The sequence below is a fragment of the Phaenicophaeus curvirostris genome, chromosome 1 (genome assembly GCF_032191515.1).
Source record: "Phaenicophaeus curvirostris isolate KB17595 chromosome 1, BPBGC_Pcur_1.0, whole genome shotgun sequence".
In the NCBI taxonomy this organism is placed as follows: domain Eukaryota; kingdom Metazoa; phylum Chordata; class Aves; order Cuculiformes; family Cuculidae; genus Phaenicophaeus; species Phaenicophaeus curvirostris.
This window is the reverse complement of record NC_091392.1, coordinates 203,789,926-203,814,185: the sequence shown is the minus strand read 5'-3', so window position 1 is coordinate 203,814,185 and position 24,260 is coordinate 203,789,926. Positions and strand designations below refer to the sequence as shown.

Genomic DNA, 24,260 nt, shown 5'->3' with positions numbered 1-24,260 from the left:
GTGCATTTTAGGGGCGAGCATATCTGCATATCTCCTGGCTGTCAGTTACCCAGGATGATGTCCCAAGAACAGAATCAGCAGCTACTTGAATATATAATACATGGAGACCAAAGAGGGAGATCACATAATTCAGGATCATGCCCATTACCTGAGCACTGCTTGGAATGGGGAGGAATAAACAAACCCGAGATCCCACCCAGTAAATCCCAACATGGATATACTTGATTATGTAGACTAAAAACAAATGGCTCATATATATGTTGTGCATATGTTTTATCAAACATAAAACTGAGATGCTAACTCATGGTAGCATATGAGTAGTGCTCCAAAAGTGCCATAATTCTTATATATAAGCAAATCTACAGATGTTTAGTGTTCTGTTTGTAGATTCTCACAGATCCCCAAGAGGGCCTGTTTCCATAACTTTTAGGTTCTTATTTCCTTTATTAGAAGTAAATTACAAAGCTCCAGGCACAGCTATAAAAGTTTCTGGCTATACTGATGCATAGGAGTAAGAACTGTATTAGGAGCACCTCTCCAGCTGCATATGTAGTACAGTCCAGCAGCTAGAAATCAATTTGGTATAGACACCTTTCACTACAGAGCTCACTGTAGTTAAAGTACCTCTCACATGATTCCTGCTGTCACTGGCAGACTCCAAACCTCCATATTCCACCCCTGCAATGACCTTCACTGAAGAATTTTCTTAGCAAGTGATTTACACCTCAAATTCGTGTGTGCAGAATGGTGACAGCTGTGCTTAGACAAATCTTGACCTCCCATCTGCACTTACCTGAGTGTCCTGTTCACCTGGACCCTGTAACACCTTCCAGAAGACTTAGCTGGATATTTGCTTGATGACATCTTATACCTAAGGTAATCTGAGCTTGATTCTCCTCTGAACATCTTGACAAAAGCTGTACTTAGCATCAGACTCACTAATTAGGGCATTCTTCTGTCATCTGCTTACTGCTAACCTTGGAAAGGCTCCACTTTACCACATACCAGTGTTTGGTCATTTCTTACAGAGGTCTAACACCAAGAGCCTGTACAGTTTCATATAAACATACAAGTTTCCAAATGACAAGCGGCATGATGCCTCTTCCTGTGGAGTGAGGACAAATAGCTGTTTAAACTGAAAGCACACTTCGTGTGTTCCAGTACCAGGAGATGTGCTCCAGGCTCATTTCATGTGTTTCCAGTGCTAGAAGAATGTATAGCTTTTTGTAATGTATAGGTTTTTGTAATGCACAGCTTTTCCCCACAAGCAAAAAGGTGTTATCAGTTAAAGTAATGAAGAAACACAGCAGCTGGTTTTGCAGTACTTAACCTGCTATTGTTCCTTTTCTATCCCAAGTACATTATATTTAGGAGTATGCTTCTATTACAGCAGTTTTCTTCTAAGTGCACATCACTATCACCTGTTGCTTAATGCATTATGGTCTTTTAAATCACACCTGGGTTAGTAGAGCCAGACATCAAGCAGTAAGAAACACAAACCAAAAAAGTTTTAGCTGATTCTCAGGAAAAGTGCCAGCAGACTAAAGGCAAGGGTGTGATAAATCACACTGTGATAATGCCCAGCTGACAAAAAGATCCCTTGATGAAAAGGGTAAGTGAGAAGGCATAAAAGCAGCCTGAGAAGGTTTTAATTTATGCTGAGAGTAGCCTGTATTGTCCTGACTAAAACCTTGATAGGTGGATGATCTGGACTACAGGTTTTGAAAACTGAGGTAAGAAAGTGCCTTGTATGGGTGGGGAGTGGTTTTATTACTTCCTCGTCTTTCCTTATGACAACTTTTAAGACTGCTTTGGGAGTATGGGGCCAGTTAGGTAAAATATATTCTTTCTCTTTGTTTTAAGTAAAAGAGTTCCCATATGGCTAAAGTATGCTACTATCTGTATTGTGGCAAAATGGCAAATGTTCTTTGTTAACAAGAAAATAAACAATGCTGTAAAATATTAACTAAAGCGTAGCTCCTTATGGTGCATTTCATAATGCTTGTGTGGCTTGTCTTATGAGAGAAGCGCTGGATGGTGTGAAAACATATCAAATTCTTCACATGTACTCTTAAATGATCTTGTCGTTATCAGTAAATTGTGCAATAACAACAGTTTCTATCCAAAATAATGAGGAACTAGAGCTTTTGATTTTTCACCAATATCTTAGCTAGGTATGTTGCTGTCTGGGTTTTTTGCTGCTTCTGTCACCTTCTTTCTAGCTGTAAATTAATCATCCAGGTGACCTGGCTGGCTTTTATTACACACAGCAGGTGTATGAGCTATAGCTGGCAAGTGGGACATTGCTCAACTAGTGGGGTCTAGTATCTATTTTTTTCTAATATTGTCTATCACTGCAACTTCTAAACACAGGCCATATTCCTGCAGTCATGCACAATTTGTTTCATTTGCCACAAATTAAAAATAATTATGCTGTTAAAAGTACAGCATAGTGAATATTCTCTAACTGCTTGTAATCAAAGGAGCTGATGGGCTTTTTAATCCAGGCCCCTACTAGCTTTAAGACACTGTTTTGCCTCAACTTTCTGTGGGAACAATGATGCTGAGCAAAGGAGGTATAGTAATACAGGTAATATCCATCCCAAGACACTGAGTGAATGGGTACATCAAACTGCAACTTGATCATGGAATCACTAGCTTGGAAAAGACCTTTAAGACTGAGTCCAACGGTACCTGTCCACTATTAAATCATGTTCCTAAGCACTTAGTCTAACCATTTTTTAAATAGCTCCAGGGATAGTGACTCAATTGCATCCCTGGGCAACCTCTGCCAGTGCCTGAGAACCCTTTTGGTGAAGAAATTTTTCATAATGTCCAATCTGAACCTCCCCTAGTGCAACTTGATGCCGTTTCCTCTCATCCTGTCACTGGGGAGAAGAGCCCAATACTCGCCTTTCTACAACCTCTTTTCAAGTGGCTGTAGACAATGATAAGGTCTCCCCTCAGCCTTTGTTTCTCCAGGCTAAACAACCTCAGTTCCTCCTAAGACTTGTGTTCCAGCCCCTTCACCAGCTTCATTGCTCTTCCGTGGACATGCTCCAGGACCTCAATGTCTTTTTTTGTAGTGAGGGACAATAACATGGGTCTTGTAAACTCTTGGGTTGAGTCTGAAATGGCACAGCAAGACTATGGTATAGCCATATGCTACTGCTTCATTCTAGAGAAAAGGCAGGAGTCCATCTGGAAACTCCAAACTCGTTGCCCTGATACTCCAAGTCTGCCATAGCAGTAAGGGACTGGAATCAAATGGGCCTTTCTAGCTTACACTTTGAATTGCCTCACATTTGTAGAGGACAACTCTGTGGCATCTGGGACGGTAAAGATACTTCTAATGTAGACCTGGCTTTCCATGCTCATGATGCATCTTGCATAATTGTGATTACCTGATCTAGTGGAAGGTGCCCCTGCCCATGGCAGGGGAGTTGGAACTTGATGCTCTTTAGGGTCTCTTCTGACCCAGACCATCCTGAGATTCTGTGAATAAATTGTCTTACAAAGCTCTGTTCCCAAACTTGTTTTGGGAAGCGAAACTGAACTTGAGCCCCTGAAAAGTTTCTCAGTTCTGGGTTTACTTTGTTCAGGGAGGTAGTGACCTGTGGTGGCTCCTCCAATCTAGTGCTAGAGCAGTCCCTGACTGGCTGAGGCACTGAGAGCAAGGATGGGCGGTGGGGGAGGATATGGAGAGCTTGGAATCACCTGCAAAGCTGCAGTCTGATGCCCATCAGTTAGTGGGTTCCTTTGAGCACTGGACCTTGGCCATAGCAGAGGCTGCTGAGACCTGTCCCTGCCATTCAATCAGCCCTGCAGGTCACAGCATCTGCCTGCCAGGTGCATCAGGCAGGCTGATGTCAAAAAGTGGAAGAGAGACTCTATAGTTCTAGTTAGGAAGAGGGTGAAGCAGCGTTTCTGCTTTGCTTTAAGTGCAAGACATGAACACTGTTTCCTAGTCATTAAATGTTTAACTTGGTGACCCTGGTATTTTCACCATGCTTACTGAATGCGACAGTTGATTATGGGATCAAAATGACTGAAAAAAAGAGACTTGGAGGAAATGAAGCTGTGTCCCTTTAACAGGCATGTAGAAAGCTATTTTCAGATTAGGCGCAGAAAACGCTTTGAAAAAGAGGTTAATTAGCATCTCCAAAGGACAAGACTCTATCCAACGTTTTAGGGAGGCCAGTGTGGCCTTACAGCTTCAAAGGGACATCTGGACAGATGTGTACAGCAGTACAGATGAGCAGAAACCCAGACCATTTGCCTGCCAGCAGTAGTTACAGCACTGGGCAACTTCAAATGATTCTGTGGATGCTTCCAACAAGTGTCATTTATTCTCTTGGAGGGGAGAACCATACTTGTGATCCTAATTAGCAGATTTTTAAACTTGGAAGATCAAAAGCCTTCAGGACATAATGGTGGGGAAGAATGGATGCTTATCTTTGTCAGGTGGGTGGGATATGGAGGCAGGTTGCTGCCTCCCTCTATGCTAACCTAGCTAGGTAGGACCTTAACTGTACCCCTGGAGCTGGACTCCCCTCAAGCACAGGTAGGTATTGCCTTTCCTTGGAAGGTGTGGGAAATCAGCCTCATTTTTGGGACAGGAGAAGGTCAGCAAGGGAGGAAAGGTGTATCAAGGGCTGGGGATTGGCAGCAGTGGGCACACAGGGTACAGGCGAGGTGGAATAAAAGCAGCCTGAGAAGGTTTCAATTTATGCTGAGAGTAGCCTGTTTTATCCTGACTACAACCTAAACAGATTGATAATCTGGACTGTAGATTTTTGAAAACTGAGGTAAGAAAGTGCCCTGTGTAAGTGGCAAGTAGTTTTATTCCTTCCTTGTCTTTCCTTACAACAACTTTTAAGACTACTCTGGGAGTACTGGGGTAACTGTTTACTGTTAGGTAAAATATCTTTTCTCTTATCCGTTTTAAGTAAGAGTGCACATACCTAAAGTATGCCACCATCTGTATTGTGGCAAAATGGAAAATGTTCTTTGTAAAAAAGAAAACAAAATAATACTACCAAGGCATTAACTAAAGCGTAGCTCCTTCTGGTTCGTTTTGTAATGCTTGTGTGGCTCGTCTTATGAGGGAAGTGCTGGATGGTGTCAAAACACATCAGGTTCATCACATGTACTCTTTATCGATCTTGTCTCTATCAGTAAATCATGCAACAACAAGAGTTTCTATCCAAAATAATGAGGGACTAGAGATTTTGATTTTACACCAATATCTTAGCTAGGTGTGTTGCTATCTTTTTTTTCTGCTCAGCTCCCTCCTAGCCATGGACACATTCTCTCGTGTCTGCTCTACAGTATTGGTGGTGACATACAGTCATCAAGGGGTGGGGGCTCAATCTTTTATATTTGTGCATTTTATTTTCATCATTATTATTAGCATCCCATTAAAGTTGTAGTTTTAGTTTCCAATCTGCAAGTGTTTTTCTTCTCATTTCTCTCTCCCTTTATCTTGGGGATGAGAGGGGAGGGAGTTGAGAGTCCAGCTGCACTGGTTTGACTGCTGAATTTAGCTGAGCGGATGCTAAAAGCATAACACGCCTTCTTTCCATCTGTAAATTAATCATACAGGTGACCTTGCTGGTTTTTACTACTTGCAGCAGGCCATATGAGCTATTGCTGGCAAAGTGTGACCTTGCTCACCTGGTGGGTCCTGCATCTACTTTTTTTCTAATGTGGTTTTTCGCTCCGACTTCTAAGTACAGGCTGTATTCCTTCAGTTGTGCATGATTTGTTTCTTGTGAGAAAAGTGCTGGATAGTGTCAAAACACATCAGATTCTCCACATGTGCTCTTCTCTTTATCAGTAAATTGAGCAACAAGAGTTTCTATGCTAAATGATGAGGGACTTGAGCTTTTGATTTTTCACCAATAGCTGACCTAGGGATGTTGCTATCCTTATTTTTTGCTGCCTTTCATCTTCTTTCCATCTGTAAATTAATCATACAGGTGACCTTGCTGGTTTTTATTACTCGCAGCAGGCTGGATGAGGCATTGCTCAACTGGTGGGGTCCTGCATCTATTTTTTCTTTTTTTCTTGCGTTTTTTTTCTTTTCACTGCAGCTTCTAAGCTCAGGCTGCATTTCTGCAGTCGTGCACGGTTTGTTTCTTGCTAGGAAAGCGCTGGATGGTGTCAAAACACACGAGGTTCTTCCCAAGGGCAGAGCATCTGTGCTCTCCATCAATCTTCTCGCCGCCGCAGCCTCCTCCCGCACTCGCCGGTAGGCGGCACCGCCACCCACCTTCCTCCTCCTCCTCCTCCTCCTCCTCACCTTCGCCGGGTGACCCAGATCCTTCCCGGCGAGGAAGGACGGAGAAGGGATGCGGCGGTGCGGAGGGTGAGCAGCCGGTGCCCCCGCGGGTCGCTTAGCGACGGGAGGCGGCTCCGAGCATCGCCGGGGCGGGGGGACAAGTTTTATCTCTCTGGATGCGGGACTCCTCCTGGGAAGACCTTGCAGTGTAAGGAAAATGAGGGGGACGCTGGGTGCTTTGCGTGTTTGCTTGTGGGGTTTTTTTGTGGCTTGGTTTGGCGGGGGTTGGGTTTTTTTTTTTTTGTGTTGATTTTCCTAAATCCTCTTATTTTATTCAGGATTTTTTTTAAACATTTATAATTCGGGAAGGGCTGGGCGGTTGCCAAGTGCGGGGTTCTGCAGCTCTGCAGTGGGCTCCGCACCTGCCCCAGCTCTGCACTTCTGTTACACTGACAGCTGACAGCATAATGTTTTTTCCTTGGTGGTTTGTTTGTTTTGTTTGTTTTGTTTGTTTGTTGTTTTTTTGTTGTTTGTTTTTTCATGGCACAGTCATTCCCTGCCTCTTCCTCATCCTCCTCTCCTCCCTCCGCATGGTCATTGTGTATTGAAGTTACACTTGCTCCCGAGTTAACTCTAGGATTGATGCCGGTAGTCTTTTTGTGTTTCTCTTTGTCCTCATCATTTCTGCTTTTCTTACCGTTTCCATTAAAATGGTTGAGAGGGGAGCTGAAGTGTCTATCAGAATGGGGGTGGAGGTTGTGTGTGTGAACAACACCTTTGTCCCAATTCAGTCAACTCAACAGTGGGATCACAGCAAGCTGGTTTTTTACGACAAAGGCGTTTGACACAAAGGAGCCATTTTAGAAACTCAAAAGAAAATTATTTTGTGGCTTGGATGCTTTAGTAAATCCAGATTTCATTCTTCCTTCTTCTGCTGCTCCTGCCCCCGCTATCCTAATTTATCCTAAATAAAGCAGATTAGGAGAAATGGCATCTCTTAAATCCTGCATCATCCTGATGCACCACAGCAAGCTTGTTGTTTGGTTGCTTTAAACATTTCATTGTGCATTTTTAGAGAACATTATTTTGTACTGGTAGATCCCTGAGTAGTTGAAGCAGTTGAGCGTCTGTGTGTAAGAACATATTGTCTCTCTAAGATGAGAACAGCAAGAGATTCATTATGTGCTGAGTTTTGGTAGGTGCTGAATACTTATGTCTATTTAGCATTTTATTAGCAAGCTCAACTAAAGGAGAGCCGAGGTTTCTCAGACTTTCTTGGAAAATGTAGACCACTGCATTTCCCAGTCAAGCAGGTGGAATTACATCTAGAAATATCGTTTAACTTGTTCATTTACCATAATTTGCATATAATTTCAAGCCATATTTCAGCTAAAATGCAAACCTGTCTTGCTGTGGTAATTGACTTATCACCAAACCTAATAGATGCTCTGAGACAGGAAGCCTATGATTTTCAGGAGTGAAATCATGTGACAGCATCAGATGCTGTATGTATCACTCTAGTGCTTTCCTAAAGTGTCTTCTGCTGGTTTTGTCTAAACAACGGAAAACTGCATCACAGGTTATATTGTTAACTTCACTGCTGATTCACTGATACACAGTAAAATGTGTCCTGGTAGTGTAGAAACCTGTTAGGGGTAGGCATGTACCAAAATGTGAATCCTTTGCCTGCTCAGCTCTTGAGATGAGGCTTTACTAGCCATGGGACAGCATCACATTAGCTGTGCTGATTCTTATGAACCCAAGTATTCTTCTCTTCAAACATCCTTCTGTCACTCTTGCTGGGGAATTACAGCCCCTTGAGCTAAGCTATACTTAAGCAGGGAAACTTCAGGGTTATGTTTTAAGAGGTGGTTATTTTGTTATCTATCATCTCCCCCGTGCAAGAAAAGTCTTGCTGCTGCTTGCAGTGATGAAAGTAGAGAAAATGCTGTTGTACAAATGCTAGTGTGTGTAGGGCTCCAGACTGCTGCTAGTATTTAAAGCATCTTGTATTTTAAAGCTATCAAGAGAACTTGTATTTACAGTTAAGCTCTGACCAGCTGTAACTAATATTAGCAAAAATTCTGTTTAGTTGTACAGTCGGGGCGTAAGGGGTCTACAGAGCCAGGCAAGCTTTATTTTTCCCAAGGGGTCATTTGAAGTGTTAGCACAAAATTGCAAGAAGATTGAGCTTGGGTTGCCTGGAGGTCAAATCTTGTTGGATTTAATGCCTCCTAGCTCATAAGACTATTTTTCTTTTTTTTATTGAACATCTGCTCAGCCTTCTTAATTGGAAAGCTTATTTTATTTGACGTTCCTTTTGAAATCATTTGCTTGGTGATGGAGGCCTAGAGGCTGCATGAGATATGTTACCCTCCTTGAATACAGGCTTTGAGAAGGAGGCAAATCCAGTCCTTTTCAGAGAACAGGTTTTGCTGGAGTACTGGGGAGGAAGCCAGGTGGCGAGATTCCAATCGGGAAAGAAGGATTAAGTTGGGAAAAAGAAAAATTAGACTGATAGAAAGAGATGTGAAAATGGTCATGGTAGTGCAGGTCTGAGACCACAGTTCAGGTTTAGCATATTCAGCATCCACATAACATAAGCTCAAGTGCTGAGCTGTGCTGCACCGCAGGATTTGCCAAGCCTGAGCGTGAGGTGGAAACACTGCTTGCTCCTACCAGGCAGAGGAAAGAGTAGTCTGACAGCAGAGGCTGCGGAAGCAGCTTCCTGAGTCACTTCTCAGTGGTACATGGGACTGAATGAGCCCTCCTCCTTTTCAAGGAAAAGCGAGCATTTTAGTGATAAGCTGACCTGCTTGACTTTGCCTTGAAAGAAACTATGAATATGTTTACACTAGCAATTTGGCTTACATCCAGCTTGAGTCTCTGGCACATCCTCTGGAGACCTCCTCGAGCTGACTTGCAGTAGTTCAGGTCTCAGAGCAGGCTTGCTACAAGAGACCTGAACCTTCCCAATGAAGCTAGACAAGGAATCCTGCTCTGGGAGCACTTCCAGTCAGTTACCAAGTGGTGTGTGCAAGATATTGGTTTCTTAAAAGTACCTCTCAGCTGTAATTGAGTAATCAGTTCTCATCCACTTTAATATAAAATCAGAGCAACACATCGAGTTTGTTAGTTTTGAAGCCTTCTGGCAGTTTGTTCTGAAATGCTATGTCCGACTCCCCAGTAGAATGTGAGCAAGCACTTCTTAGCTTTCTGTTACAGCTGGGAGGACCTTCAAGAAGATAGTTTCCAGCACATATAGTAGATATAGTACCTGAGTGGAACCTAGTGGTTGAGTGTAGTGGTTTTTAACATGTCCTAATCTACCTGTAGGTCCTCAGGCTGAGCACTCCATTCTGGTTCAGTCAGCTCCAGTCACAGAAGTACAGAGGAGTCTGGAGAACAGGAGAAATGCAGAAGGTGCAAAGACTGGAATTGAAAGCAATCAGCAGCTTGAGCAGGTGAAATTGCAGCTTGTTAGAGCAGACTTAAGAGGCACAGGATACTGTGATTCTCATGACTGTGTTTATAGGAACCTGTGCATGCTTTTGAGCTCTCTCCTCTCTGGTTGTATTGTACTTAGAATTACTTCACAGGCATTTAGTCTTAATATACCCATCTACACTAATGTTTAAGCTGAGGGAAAGAATGTTGTTGAAGCAAATGTCCTAGTTGTCTCTTCCTTTTTGTTCTTAAGCTCAGTTTGTCGACTAGTCTTGGAGCACCTGAGGAAAAATGGGAGGAACTGTTTTGGGAGCACACCAGCTGCAACCTGGCATTCAGTCCCATGGACCAAGCTGGAGCTACTCCAGTGTCCGTATCGGGTGTTTTGTTTGAAAACAAACAGCCTTCCTCCATCTATATGGTTTCAATTTCAAGCACTTGGCATCATTTTTTGTCCTAGGCAGAGCTGTTTCTGTTGGTCTGTTATGTACTGATGTAGCTGTAGTGCCTGTGGTAGATATCTATTTGGTTTCTCTGGGGAAGGATGCTAAGGCAGAAATATTTAAAGGACAGGACCACAACCAAGAAAACTAGTTATACACGATCATGTCTTCACACCTCCTTGTATCATGCTGCTAATCCACTCAGTTAACCAGACTCTTCCGAAGGTGCATAAGGGAGAAAAGCTGCTTCTGTAAAGAGGGCTTATTTAGGACCTTCTGCAACTGGCTATCAATTTCACAAACATGAGACTTACTCTGTAGCGGATATAACATCTGCTGCACAAGCTCATGTTGTGTGCCTGAGTCTGAATCTGCCAAAACTGAACTGATAAGTTTCATAGGAGCTCAAAATTGTGATGCAGCTTGGATAAGCATCTTAAGCACAGGCTCCTGTGGCCAGTTCCAAATTACATTGGAACAAATGAAAGTTTTGCCACTTTTTTTCTTTTACATTTTTTAAAGTAGTCTTATTTATGTATTTTAAAACAAAAATAAATCCTACCTTTCATTGTCTTCCAGAATTCTTCATGTATTGAGACTTGTCTGTGATATAGCAACAGTTTGCTACATGAGATGATAGGGTTTTCTGTTCTAGGTGAAGTGAAGAGGGTGGTTAGCAGGACTGTAGCATTAAATTTCCAGAGGGCAGACTTCGAACTCTTCAGAAGGCTGGGTGGCAAAGTCTCATGGGAGACAGTACTTAAGGGCAAGGGAGCCCATGAGGGCTGGGAGCTCTTCAAAAAGGAAATCCTAGCAGCTCAGGAGAAAGCCATCCCCATGTTCCGGAAAAAAAAGCCAGCAGGGAATAAACCAGCTTGGTTGAACAGAGAGATCTTGAGTGATATCAAGAAGAAGAGAAATGTTTATGGGCTCTGGAAGAGGGGACAGGCCTCTTGGGAGGACTACAGGAGGGAAGTGAGATTGTGTAGGGAAAAAATCAGAAGGGCTAAGGCTCAGCTAGAAATCAGATTGGCAAAGTCTGTGAAAGATAACAAAAAATCTTTCTACAAATATATAAATAATAAAAGGAGGACTAGGGAGACCATACAGTCCCTATTGGATGCAGAAGGAACAACAGTGACAGGGAATGAGGAAGAAGCGGAGGTACTTAATGCCTTCTTTGCCTCAGTCTTTAATTGTAAAGAAAGTTGTTCCGTCTGTGTACAAACCCAGGAGCTAGAGGAGCATAATGAGGCTCCCATGATCCAAGAGGAGGTGGTCAGAGCCTTGCTAGCCCAACTAGACAGCCACAAATCAATGGATGGGATTCATCCAAGGGTATTGAAGGAGCTGGCAGATGTGCTGGCCAAACCCCTTTCCATCATCTTCCAACAGTCTTGGAAGACTGGGGAAGTCCCACTGGACTGGAGGCTGATGTTGTGCCCATCTACAAGAAGGGTCGCAGGGAGGACCCAGGAAACTACAGGCCTGTCAGTCTGACCTCAGTGCCAGGGAAAGTCATGGAGCAGGTGATCTTGAGTGCTATCATGAAGCACATGCAAGAGAACCGGGTGATCAGGCCCAGTCAACATGGGTTCACAAAAGGCAGGTCTTGCCAAACTAACCTGATCGCCTTCTATGGCAAAGTGACTCGGCTGCTGGATGAGGGAAAGGCTGTGGATGTGATCTTCATGGAGTTCAGCAAAGCCTTTGACACAGTTTCTCACAGCATTCTGCTTGAGAAACTGTCAGCCTCTGGCCTGGACAGGCGCACACTCTCCTGGGTGGAAAACTGGTTGGCTGGCTGGGCCCAGAGAGTGGTGGGAAATGGTGTGAAATCCAGCTGGAGGCCAGTGACAAGTGGGGTTCCCCAGGGCTCAGTGCTGGGTCCAGCCCTGTTCAGTGTCTTCATCAATGACCTGGATGAAGGCATCGAATGCACCCTTAGCAAGTTTGCGGACGACACTAAGCTGGGTGGAAGTGTCGATCTGCTGGAGGGTAGGGAGGCTCTGCAAAGGGATCTGAACAGGCTGGACCGCTGGGCAGAGTCCAATGGCATGAGGTTTAAGAAGGCCAAGTGCCGGGTCCTGCACTTGGGGCACAACAACCCTGTGCAGTGCTACAGACTAGGAGAAGTCTGTCTAGAAAGCTGCCTGGAGGAGAGGGACCTGGGGGTGTTGGTTGACAGTGACTGAACATGAGCCAGCAGTGGCCCAGGTGGCCAAGAAGGCCAATGGCATCTTGGCTTGGATCAGAAACGGCGTGACCAGCAGGTCCAGGGAGGTTATTCTCCCTCTGGACTCAGCACTGGTGAGATGTACTCTGCTCCCTCTGTATTCGGCTCCTCGAATCCTGTGTTCAGTTGTGGGCCCCTCACCACAAGAAGGATGTTGAGGCTCTGGAGCGAGTCCAGAGAAGAGCAACAAAGCTGGTGAAGGGGCTGGAGAACAGGCCTTATGAGGAGTGGCTGAGAGAGCTGGGGTTGTTTAGCCTGGAGAAGAGGAGGCTGAGGGGAGACCTCATTGCTCTCTACAACTACCTGAAAGGAGGTTGTAGAGAGGAGGGCGCTGGCCTCTTGTCCCAAGTGACAGGGGACAGGACAAGAGGGAATGGCCTCAAGCTTTGCCAGGGGAGGTTCAGGCTGGACATTAGGAAAAAAATTCTTCACAGAAAGGGTCATTGGGCACTGGAACAGGCTGCCCAGGGAGGTGGTTGAGTCACCTTCCCTGGAGGTGTTTAAGGCACGGGTGGATGAGGTGCTGAGGGGCATGGTTTAGTGTTTGATAGGAATGGTTGGACTCAATGATCCAGTGGGTCTTTTCCAACCTGGTTATTCTATGATTCTACGATACTGCACTGATAATACTTGCACAATTGAGTGGATGCCCAGGTAATAGGAATTGGGTACCATAATAAAAGCAGTCTTGTGGTCATGGAAACTGTAGCCCTCTTCCATATCTCTAGTAGGCAGTTATAAGAGCAAGTCACTTATTCCCTCTCCCACTCTGCTTTCACAAAGCCGCATCCATATCAACACTGGCTTGGATGTGTGCCATCAAACAGGTTGTGCCTCTGAAATGCTAAGATCAATGTGAGGTTTGTTAAATTTGGGCTTGCTAGGCCTTTGTGCAGTCAATATTAAGACAGCCTAAGTAGAACAGATGGATTGAAGGAGGAAAAGAGGAGTTCTTGCTGAACCATTTGAGGAAAGTGAGGGAGGCAGAAAATAGATGGTGCTCCTGAAAGAAGATACGGAAAATGGGACGTATTCTGAACACAAGTTAAGATAAGGCCATGAAATCTGCCCCTGCTCTTTAGTGGGGGACCACGATGGTATCTCCAAGGATGTGCGATAGTCATGTTCTTCTTTGAACCTTGTTTGTCCTGACCGTTTACAGTACAAATGCTTTTGATTAGGGCTTGTTGTTTCTATACAACAACTTTGGAGTCTTTATGCACCTGTGTGTGAATGAGATGCCCAAGAACTGCTGGACTGAGTTTTCCCCTTGGAGGGGAAAAAATGTTTTGGTGGGGTCTTTCATAACACAGGTTGGTTTAGCTGGACTGGCTTTTCTTCCCAACTTCCCTTAGTTATCATGTTGTAGGGATTATTTTGAAATGCTGAGGGATATTTTTTTTTTCCAGAGAAGGAATTTAGTTGCACAGCATGAGCAAGGCAGTGCTTTTGCACATTTTGAATGTCCAGTTACCATCATATGCAAACCAAACAACTCAGGACCAGCTCTAAAGCATGAAAGATGAGACTTTGGTCAACATTCAGTCCAAAAACAAATCAACCAAAAACAACCAACCCACTGAATCTGGATAAAACTTGGGTCTGCATATTGTGCATATTGTATCATACAGTTTACCATACCAAGGATGAGATCAGTTCATATTGCTGAATTGTTACGGGTATTTCTGCAGCAAGTGTTCTTTAAAAAGTTTTTTGAACTCACTTTATACTTGAGAGGTAAAGCATAGAACTACAAAAAAAACGTGTCCCTTATTCTAAGTAGAAAGAAATTCTGAGGGAAGAAGACTTCTAGTGTTGCCTTGCATTGCGATAGGTGTTATAGTGATGCTGTCCATCATCCTGTCCTGGCTTGTGTTCTTCCTGGCTCTGTTTTGGTTTTATTCTCTCTTGGTAGTGGTGTTGCAGGAACTGTTTCCAGTGGTCTTCATATTTCTTCTTTGTCTTCTCTTCCCATGTTGGCTTTCCCCCCCATTTTCCACCTTCTGCTGTCAAATCCCTGCCAGCATCCTTTTCTATCAAAGTGAGCACCTAAAAGAAAGCAAATAGCTGATAAGATCAAGCAGGAAGTGGCCTAGGGAAGGAGAGCACCATGGCAGCTCATACATCCTTGCCACTGACTTTTTTTATTCCTACTTGGTTGAGTAAGTGTCATCTTGTGCAATAATCACATTCCTGGGCCATACCTGGAAGTGTTTAATCAATCTTGCTTAACAGCTTGTGTAACTGTATTGGCCTTCAAACTATTTTGACCATCCTTACTTTTTACACATCTTCATCCCCTTTTGCTTCATTATGTTAGAAGAGTGTTTGTGTTATTGTATCCCTCCTTACTGTGAATGTCCCTCACGCTTTCTTGGCTTTCTTTCTACACCACTTAAAACCTGCTTGATTTTTGGTGCTACTTGCAGTTAGCTTAAGCTGCAGAAGAGTGAAGTGGGTCTAAATACAGTCAGCTTTACTGTTGATGATAATCCTTGTTAATGGAAACTGAAGTTTGGTAAGATACTTGTGAATCCTCAAGCTGGAGCGTCAACTGATAGCTGCTGGTAAGAAGTCCAGTCTGAAAAACAGACTTGGGAAGACTCCCCTAGTGTTTTGTGGGGCGTTTTTTGACCATATTACCATTCAAACCTCTTCACCAACAAAGGCCTTAAACCTGTTTCAGCTCAAGTATGGAGTTTACAATGTTTATTGCAGCAATTTAGTTGTTTTCTGGTTTCCATGGGCCAACAGACTTTTTCTGCCACTTCTCACCCCCGACTTTGGTAAAACCAGAGCAACCTACCCTGCATATACTCTTCTGGGCAGTAAGCATGTAACCAGAACTTTCAGCAAGGTCATGTACTTGGAGCTGTCCTGATTTCCTTCCCCTTGGGATACAGAACATCTCTCTGAGCAGCAAAGAGGAGATGAAATAGTAGGCCATGAAGTTTGAAATAAAACTGCAGTGGGAATTTTAGTTCTCTTGACTGCAGATTAAATGTTACTCATTTATTATGCTTCATCTGCTGATTGTTGGACCTCAGACAGCTAACATGTCATGCACAACACTTGCTATAGGATGTTTATTTCACAAATATGGCGCTTTGACATCATCTAACTGGCTTACTGCATGGGAGGTTAATCTTGAACTGTCACCTACGGAACAAGGAATCTTTAAAATTATAGAAGGATATGCAGAAACTCTTATGTACCTTATTTTTGTGTGTCTGTCTCAGAGAGCTCCGTGGGAAAGTTGTCATTTGCATGCCAAAGTAATCTGGGTGCAGTGATGAGAAAGCTGGGCACCACACGGAATGATTTTATGTTAGATCAGTATGAATTGTGTCTGACCTTCGCAGAGTTCCTGAGTGAATAAATTGCTTTATGCTCCTCTAGCCTGAAAGCATTTTGTCTGGCCTTTGTCCTGACACATCTGGCGTCCTTGTCTTAGTTGGGTTTTTTTGTTGTTGTTAGTTGACAAAATAAATATCAAAGTCCTTGGTCCTACATGCTTTCAGGCTGATGCACGGTGTGAGGTTGTATTGAGCTGAATTATCTGTACCTGATCCAAGCAAATATAAATGTTGGGAAGGTAGGGGAAAGGATTGAGCAAGCATCTCTGGTGTAATTCTATTGACTTTGCAGGTCTGCATGTGAGCCCTTGTTAGGGTGGTGTTTCTTCTCCGTAAACTACTGTGTGTTGGGAATTGATAGAGCTCTAAAGCAAATCAGGACTTCAGTTAATTTTGGAAAAAAGGGGACTACCTCATCTTTGACTTTTACCTTGTATCCTCCTCTCGTCTAGGCAGTGAGGTGGAAACCAAGAAGCAAAGGCAAAAGAGCATCAGTCGTTCACTTTTGGAAATAGTCATTTTGGTTTTTTCCATGGAGCTTTGCAGTAATTAGTCTGGGAGGTAAGCAGGCAGCCTCCTCAGATTTTATGCATCCAGTCGTGTAGGATTTATTGTAAACTTGAAGGAACGTTGCCACAAAGTGTGATGTTTTATTTAGAACAGGCTTCCTCACAGTACAAGCTGTTGTACAGTGTCTGGAAACAGAGCAAGTAGGCTAGAAACATTGCACTGCAAACCTTGTAGGCACACAGGAGCCACTAGGATGGTACTGCTGTTCTCCTGGGGGTACTCATCAGGGGTCAAGTGAAAGTTCAAGGGAAGTGGCTAAAAAAAGGATGCTTTTATAGAATGCATGAAGGGGGAAAAGAATTTGCTGTGAGTTGAAGGCTGTTTGCAAGAATGAAACTTCATTTTTAGCTGATGTATCATCTACTCAGGCCTCTTCAATAAGTAAACTTGTTAAGAGTGGAAACATTATAGACAGAGACAACACTTGGATATTTTAGTTCCTGCAGAAGTTAAGCATCTCATTCTACACCTCAGAGTACTAAAAGTGTAAAAGCTTCTTCTCTGCTTTTTAACTTCATATTTAGTGCTAGACATAGTTAGAACATACCCAGTGCAGTCTTCACTGATGACCTGAAGTAACTTCATAAAACTTTTTTCTGAACACGATTCAACATCGTAATAGAGGAGATCTAATAGAAATTGGTGGAAGTAGATCATTACCACATTTCTGCATTCAAAATATATCTGTCTGTATGTGTGTTTTCTTTGTTGCATTTTGGGGGATTTAGTTTGCTTTAAAAAGCCAGTTAGAGAATCGTAATGCTTTTCTTCTAAAGGGCGGATGTCAATGATGAAATGTGGAGGTGCTTCTACAATGCTGATTTTTGGTTTGTTGTTCTTGCTGGGCAAAAATCCACTGTGGAATTGCAGTGTGTAGAGTTAACATGGTGGTGTTGGAGGTCACTTGAGATTAACAGAATGAAATCTGGCAAGTTAGTTTTCTTGAATCCAAATGCAGGCCTGTATGGCTGCCTCTTCCAGGCATTGTAAGACCCTTGGGATGTTTCCTCGTTTCTGTCTTTTATCTGCGTGATTATCATAGAGTCATAGAATACTTAGGATTAGAAGGGACCTTAAAGACCATCCAGTTCAAACCCTGCTGCCATGGGCAGGGACACCTCCCACCAGATCAGGATGTCCAAGGCCCCATCCAACCTGGCCTCGAACAGCTCCAGGGATGGGGCAGCCACAACATCCCTGGGCAACCTGTGCCAGTGCCTCACCACCCTTAGTGAAGAAATTCTTCCTCATGTCTAGCCAAAATGTGCCTTTTTCCAGTTTATGTACCGCTTTAGAGAGGCAGTGATGGATTGAAGTGTTAACTTAAGACTACAGAACTGAAGACTTTCGAAACACTGTTCTGTGCATTGGTGTGGGGAGAATTTTTTGTGCTCTTTCTCTCTCAAGCCTGCTGTGATTTTTAAGCTTTTATTAGGAGCTCTTTCTTTGTATTGCCTAATCATGTTGTGTGTGCTCAGGCTCCTTTAAACAGGACTAAAATCCAGTGAATTTTAACTTCATGTGTAGCCTTTCCTTCCCTCTCCTAGTGATATACAGAAACATGAAATGTGTGATGGAGATTAGGAGAGGGAAAAATCTTATTACCTGTGACAGTGGGACTGAAGTAAAGTCTTGCTTATTAGCTTCCTCAATCAAGTGTGACATTTTGTTCCAAGACTTTCTTTTAAAGAAGAGTTGAAGCTGAATACGGCCTCATCTTGGACACACAGAAGTGAAAATATCCTTCTGAACCAAGATGGGAAATTGAATTCATACAGAACAGGCATCTGCTATTGATCTCTGAGGTAGGTCCTGTCTGACTCAACAGTTGCAGCCTCTGGCAAAGCCACTGCTGGGCCAATACAAAGCGTTCTTGAACTCCATGGAACTGGGGTCTGAGGTGGCTTGTTCCTGAGAGGCTTTTAGGAAATGGAGCTGTTTTCCAGGGTGTGTTCTGAGTGAGAGAAGTCTAAGCATTGTTCTTGCTATAGCAGTCACAGAATACTTTTGGTTGGGAAAGACCTTTAAGATCTACTCTAAACATCAATCCATCCCTGCTAAGTCCACTACTGGACCATGTTTTAAAGTGACTTTTATTTCACCTTTGGGCATGAACCCAAGTTGGAAGCACAAGCAGGCGTGCTTCTATTCTGAGGGATACTTGCTGTGAGTTAGTGTAGCTTGACCAAACTGGGGTCCTAGATTCATTGGGGGTTTATTTGTATTTTGGGGCTTATATTGATACCAGCAGAACTCTGAGAGTTATTGTCTTGAATTATACGTTCCTTTAGTTCCTTGTTTATGGTCAATTTGAGTGGTGGAGGATTTCAGGTGGAAGCTGTGGGGAAAGATGAGATAGGGGGAGTAACCTTGTTTCATCCTCAAGTTGAGCTTGTTTTACGGGAAACACTGCAAATTATACAGAACTTTAGTGAGAAGTTGGTAGCTCTTAAACTAATAAAACAGCAAGGTCTTTGACACCTGTCTGCTGCATAGAGTACTTGGGTATAACTCAGGATATCAGAGGTCTTCCCATAAGAGTTGACTGTAGGGGAAGCAGGGAATCAAAGGCTGGAAGAGGCTTCAGAGGGTCTCCAGCCCAACCTCCTATGGTCAGCTATCAGGTAAGGCTGCTCAGGGCTCTGTTGAGTTGGGGCTTGAAGCCTCAAAGGATGGGGACTGCACAACATCTCCAGGAAACCTGTGCTACTACCCAATTGTTCTCCTGTTATGGGGGAAATTTTGCTTTATATGCAGGCTGAACCTCCGCTGTTTCAGCTTATGCTCATTTTTTAACCTTACTGCCCTGCACAACTGTGAAGAGTCTTCTCAAAGACTTCCCTGTAGCTGCTGGAGGTGCTGTTGTGTTCCCCCAAAGCTGTCTGTGCCCTGAAGTGAACAAGGAACTTGGGCACTGGAACAGGCTGCCCAGGGAGGTGGTTGAGTCACCTTCCCTGGAGGTGTTTAAGGCACGGGTAGACGAGATGCTGAGGGACACGGTTTAGTGTTTGATAGGAATGGTTGGACTCCATGATCCGGTGGGTCTCTTCCAACCTGGTTATTCTATGATTCTATGAAGCCAATCTCCCCCAGCTTCTTGCCCCCATCATCTCCAGGGCTGCTTCTTAACTCTCTCTCCAGTTTACTGGTATCTTTCATGTATTGCTGGGGCCCAAAACCAGACAGTGTCTAAATGAAGTCCAGCGTGCTGAGCAGAAAAAGATAATCCCTTCCCTCAATCTACTTACTGGCTCTGCTTGTGTTCATACAGCCCAGAGTGCTGTTATCTGGCTCACGGCCAGCTTGCTATCCACCAGGACCTCAAGGGATGTTTCATAATGCGTATCAGCTGTTCTCCTCCTTTCTAGTTCCTAGTTATTGCACATTGGTGCTTAGAATAGAGAAGCATTAACTTTCTTGTGAGCAAAAAAAAAAAAAGGAATATACAGTAGCAAACCACTTTTGGTGATTGTAAGACTCGAGATTGTCCTTCACAAATAAATACACATAGGCATTTGAGGTGAATGTGAGGTACGTAGCAACCCAGGATGCTATTGGAAAGAAAATTTGCAACCTGAAATCAGTGTCATGATGGTACTTGGTGGCCTTCTGTTCAGAGGAACCCATTTCAAAATTATGACAACTAAACCTAAAAATGAATGAGTGAATTTTTTATCTGCGCTCAAGATGACTGATTCAGTTCTTGGGTTCTGTTTCAAACAAATTGCCTCTTCGTGAGGTGGAAAGTTTGGATGAATTGTTATCTAATGATCCATATAAATAGTCTGATGTTCAGCCACACTCGTCGTAGTGGTTCTGATGTTGTCTCTCCAACACAGCTATTCTTTCTTTATAAATGGAGTGTAAGACTTCTAAAAATGTGTGTGATATGCTAGGTGAGTCATTAGCTTGCAAGACAAACATTGTGAAGAAAACTACCTTGGTTTTATATTTTACTCTTTAAATATGGTGATTTATACTAAATATATTCTTTTTTCTCAACTGTATCTGTAGCTTTCTTGAAGATAAACAAAGAAAACCTTCAGCTCCAGATAAACTGATTTTTAAAGCTCATTCTCAACTTCTTGCACCGTTAACCTTTAAGATTGATGCATGTTTTGTTACATTACTTAGAAGATCGTAAAGAGCCACAGGAATCTAAATAGGTAATGATTATTCAAGGAGAGCTTAATTTATATCTTGAAACAGATCTTGCAATAGTATCACAGTTCAATGTGTTTGTAGTAGTACCTCTTCTCTTCCAAGAAAAGCTGCAGCTAGTTTTAGGAGGGGAAACTTCTTTGTGGTTTGAGACATGCTGAATGAAACAATTGGCAGGGAATGGGTAGGTGGGAGTGTTATGGGAGGGAGGAGGAGATTGATTTGTGGAAGTGGTGTGATAAGGGATAAAATCCTGCAAGCTGAGAAACCTGAGTGTACAGGAGTTCCAAACTGTATCCTTGCTTTGTCATCCTCAATCTAGAGCTTAGAATAGGTGTCTTTTCATGCCAAAGAGCATACTTTAAACATTGGACTAAGAAGTTTTCAGTGATGGATCTGTGTTGTTGGTGTAAACTGCTTTTTGGGAATTAATGAAAGATGCCTAACAAAGTCACACCTGGTTGTCATTGGGCGTACTCCAGCTGCATGACTTAAAATTAGCAAAGGTTGAAAAGCTGCCTACAAGAAGGAGAAGGGATGTGTCTTGCAAGTTCCTCATCAAGAAAATGCAAGTGTGTATAGCTTAAAGCTGGAATATTTTCTTAGGCTGCAGAAGGACACAACTGCATGTTCAGATGAGTGAAACCACGTAAAAGCACAGTCTCAGGCTCTCAGAGTGGTGGGTGGGTGCTGTGGCCACCAGGCTGCTCCCCACGGGTACGTGCTGGCTCTGGGTCTCCAGCTAAGAGTCTGGCACTTTCTGACAAAAGTAGCATTTCAAAAATGCAGCAAGTTGAGCCTTTAGAAACTTGTATTTCAGTCTCCCCAAATCTATAACTGCTGTCAGCTTCTGAACTGAAGTGTGTAATTGTGCTTCTTTTCAACAAGCTCACAAACGTTAATTGCACTCAATATCTGTCACCTGTAGAAATCTTTCTCATATGCGTCTTCCTTTCTCACAAGCCTTCCTGATCTGCAGACATTCAACTTGCTGAGGAAACTCTTTCCTTAAGAAAATGAGCAGCTGTAAGTCAAGTCCCTCTCCCTGACCAGAAATGTTTGTTTTAATTCCAGTGAAGTTTTTGTAGCATTTCAGTGAATAAGAGGAGCAGCCATAGATTTGGATGATGTTTAAACCACTTCAGAGTCTGCTTGAACTTTCAGTTAATTGCAATTAGGTGAGCTTTGGGTGTAAAAAACAAAAACAGTGTTTTTGTATGGGATATTGGGGTTTTCACTTAAATCTATTACATTTTGAGTGGAAAAGAGGTTGGCAGAAATTAGGTCGTATGGTTCTAAAGGTTTATGAATAGTTGAACTTACTTAGCTGTGAGTTGTAGTAACAATTCTTGTAAAGAGTTTAAACAGCATTTACTTTCCACTGAAAGTCTTTGCTGAACTCCTCTAGAGGCTCACTTATGAGGTTCATGGAAATGGTGGATGCTGCCCTCCAGTCCTACTTGTTTGAAGATGACTGTAAATTCTCGCCTCCTGATGTGGCTTCCCAGTCTAGCATGGATGTTAACAGCATAATGTCATGTATATGTGTGGCCAAATAGTGAATTGTTGAAGAATCGCAGAGCATGTCATTAATGTCTTCTAGACATTGAACCCTTTTGTTACCTTATGAATGAAGACAGCAGCATAGACTCTGTCTGTACCTTTGTGCTGAAGATCTTGTCTCTAGGTCTCAAAAACCTTCTTGAGAGTTAGGTGGAATTTGATTGCTTTATGCTCCAGTGGAGGAAACTCCTTTTGAGGCCATAGTCTTTCTAAGGACCTGGGCCTCTGCCGCAGGGGACGAGCTGTTGAAGCCTGCAGGGCAAATTGTTCCTCTCCAAGCTGGAAGGCTTTGATGTTGACTTTTATGGAATGAGAATTTCAGTTCTAAAGTTGTTTCTGGTGACTTCTCCCCCACTTACCTTTAATTAAAACTGAGAAAGCAAGTAGAATTATTCTTGTAAATCTAAGGGTGGGCTTTTAAAGAGATCCAAAATTGGCACTTTTAACCACTTGACACAACAGGCGTGACACTCAGTTATACTGTTTGCAACCAACACTCTTTCTTTGAGTTTAGCTTTCTGGGTGGAAGGCAGGGGATTATGAACAGCAATGTTGACTTTTTCATATACAGTTTTTGAAACAGTCTGATTTTTAATGAGCATTCAAACAAATTTATAACTGGCTGTAGCTGGTAACTCTTCTTGAGGGGAAGAGGATTGTGAAGTTCCTACCATGCTGCACTTGGGTGAGCCAGTTCTGGTGTTCAGGCAAGTGTAACTTCTCTTCCATTTAAAGCAGTAGTAAAGAAGCAGCATCACTTTCAGCAAAAGACCTTGGTCGGAATCAAGAAGGAGCTGACCTCAGAGGCTGAGGCCAGCACACGCTTTTAGCAGGGGTTGATTTGACAGCTCTTGGCACTTCTGGTGTGTTCCTTACACTGCTGACCTAACGGGTCAAATATTGTGGTGAAGCTTCCTTTGTTCAAGTTGATGCTAAAAAGCTGAGACTCAGCTGTGAGAATCTTTCACAAACTATATTTTAAACAGCAAATTATTAGACTGGAGAAGGGGAGCAGGTTACATCCCCTCCAGTTTTTTCCTATCTCCTGTGTGCTCCCTGTGCTTGCTGTTGTCAAAGACCTATCAAAAGCTATAGCAGGAAGTGTTAGGAACCTGCCTACTGTGTTCGTTAATGAACCAGAGTTTGATGTTAGCATCTCTCTGCCCTTGTGAGCAGGTGTCACTGCAGCCAGCACCAATTACAGCTGTATTCAGGGGACAGGAACATGATTCAGCCAGTCAAAAACAATATAAATGAATGAAGCTTTCACAGTTCAGGGATTATATATTTTTAGCAAGCTGTATGTGATGTAATCCAACAAGATAGCTGCATTTTTCTGAACTTAAATGCTTGTTCTGTTCCTGTCAGCAGGCAACAGCACAATGCAGAACTTATAAGTTAACAAAAGGGAAAGAATATGAGAACAAGGTAGGTTAGGAAGTGCTGGTAGGTTCTGCATAAGATAGATTTGAGGTTCTCTAGATTTATAATTTTGTGTCAAAAGAGGCTGTATTTTGAAGGCCCTCAGGTACTCTTCAGCACACTGCAGGGCTAGTGGGAAATAGTCATTAAATGATTTAACAATAACACAGCTTTTGTTCAGACCTGTGCGTGGTTTCTACTAGTCCACAGCTTGAAAGTGTAGTCTTGTTCCCCTTGAGTCTTGGATTAAGCTGTCCCAATAGTGGGCATGTGTAACGCTACTGTATTATGACAGCAAGTTGTTTTACTGTCTTTTATGGGATATGAAGTACAGTACTCTGAGAAGTCTGCATCTCTTAGTCGAATATTGCTTGTATGTGAATACTCCCTTTTAGAAATCTGAAGTAATGAAATGGTGACTGATGAGAGTCTACAGTATGCGGGCAGGGTTATATTTATGATATTCCTTCTCAAATTCTTCCCATTCCTCTCCTCTCTTCGAAATAAATGATAATATTAATGAAAATTAACTGTAGGACATCAGATGACACAACGGGTGGGCAACCTGGTCAACTATATCTATTTTAAGACCTCATCTGTATCATTTGATAAAGTTAGGCACCATGGAAGTTGATCACAGAATCACCAGGTTGGAAAAAAAGCACAGGATTATCAAGTCCAACCGTTCCTATCGATCACTAAACCATACCCCTCAGCACCTCACCTAACTGTCTTTTAAATACTTCCAGGGAAGGGGACTCAACCACCTCCCTGGGCAG

General features: G+C 43.0%; 1 protein-coding gene across 2 annotated transcripts in view; it reads left to right on the top strand.

The window, feature by feature from the left end:
- The first annotated feature begins 6,240 nt into the window (after positions 1–6,240).
- The window catches only part of ELMOD1 (ELMO domain containing 1), a 48,255-nt gene continuing 30,235 nt past the window's right edge, over positions 6,241–24,260 (top strand). Inside the window, exon 1 of one of the 2 annotated variants that reach the window (XM_069883437.1) lies at positions 6,241–6,370. The gene's annotated coding sequence lies outside the window, so the exon portion shown is untranslated. The remainder of the gene's footprint in view (positions 6,371–24,260) is intronic. The other variant, XM_069883439.1, reaches the window with a different exon arrangement.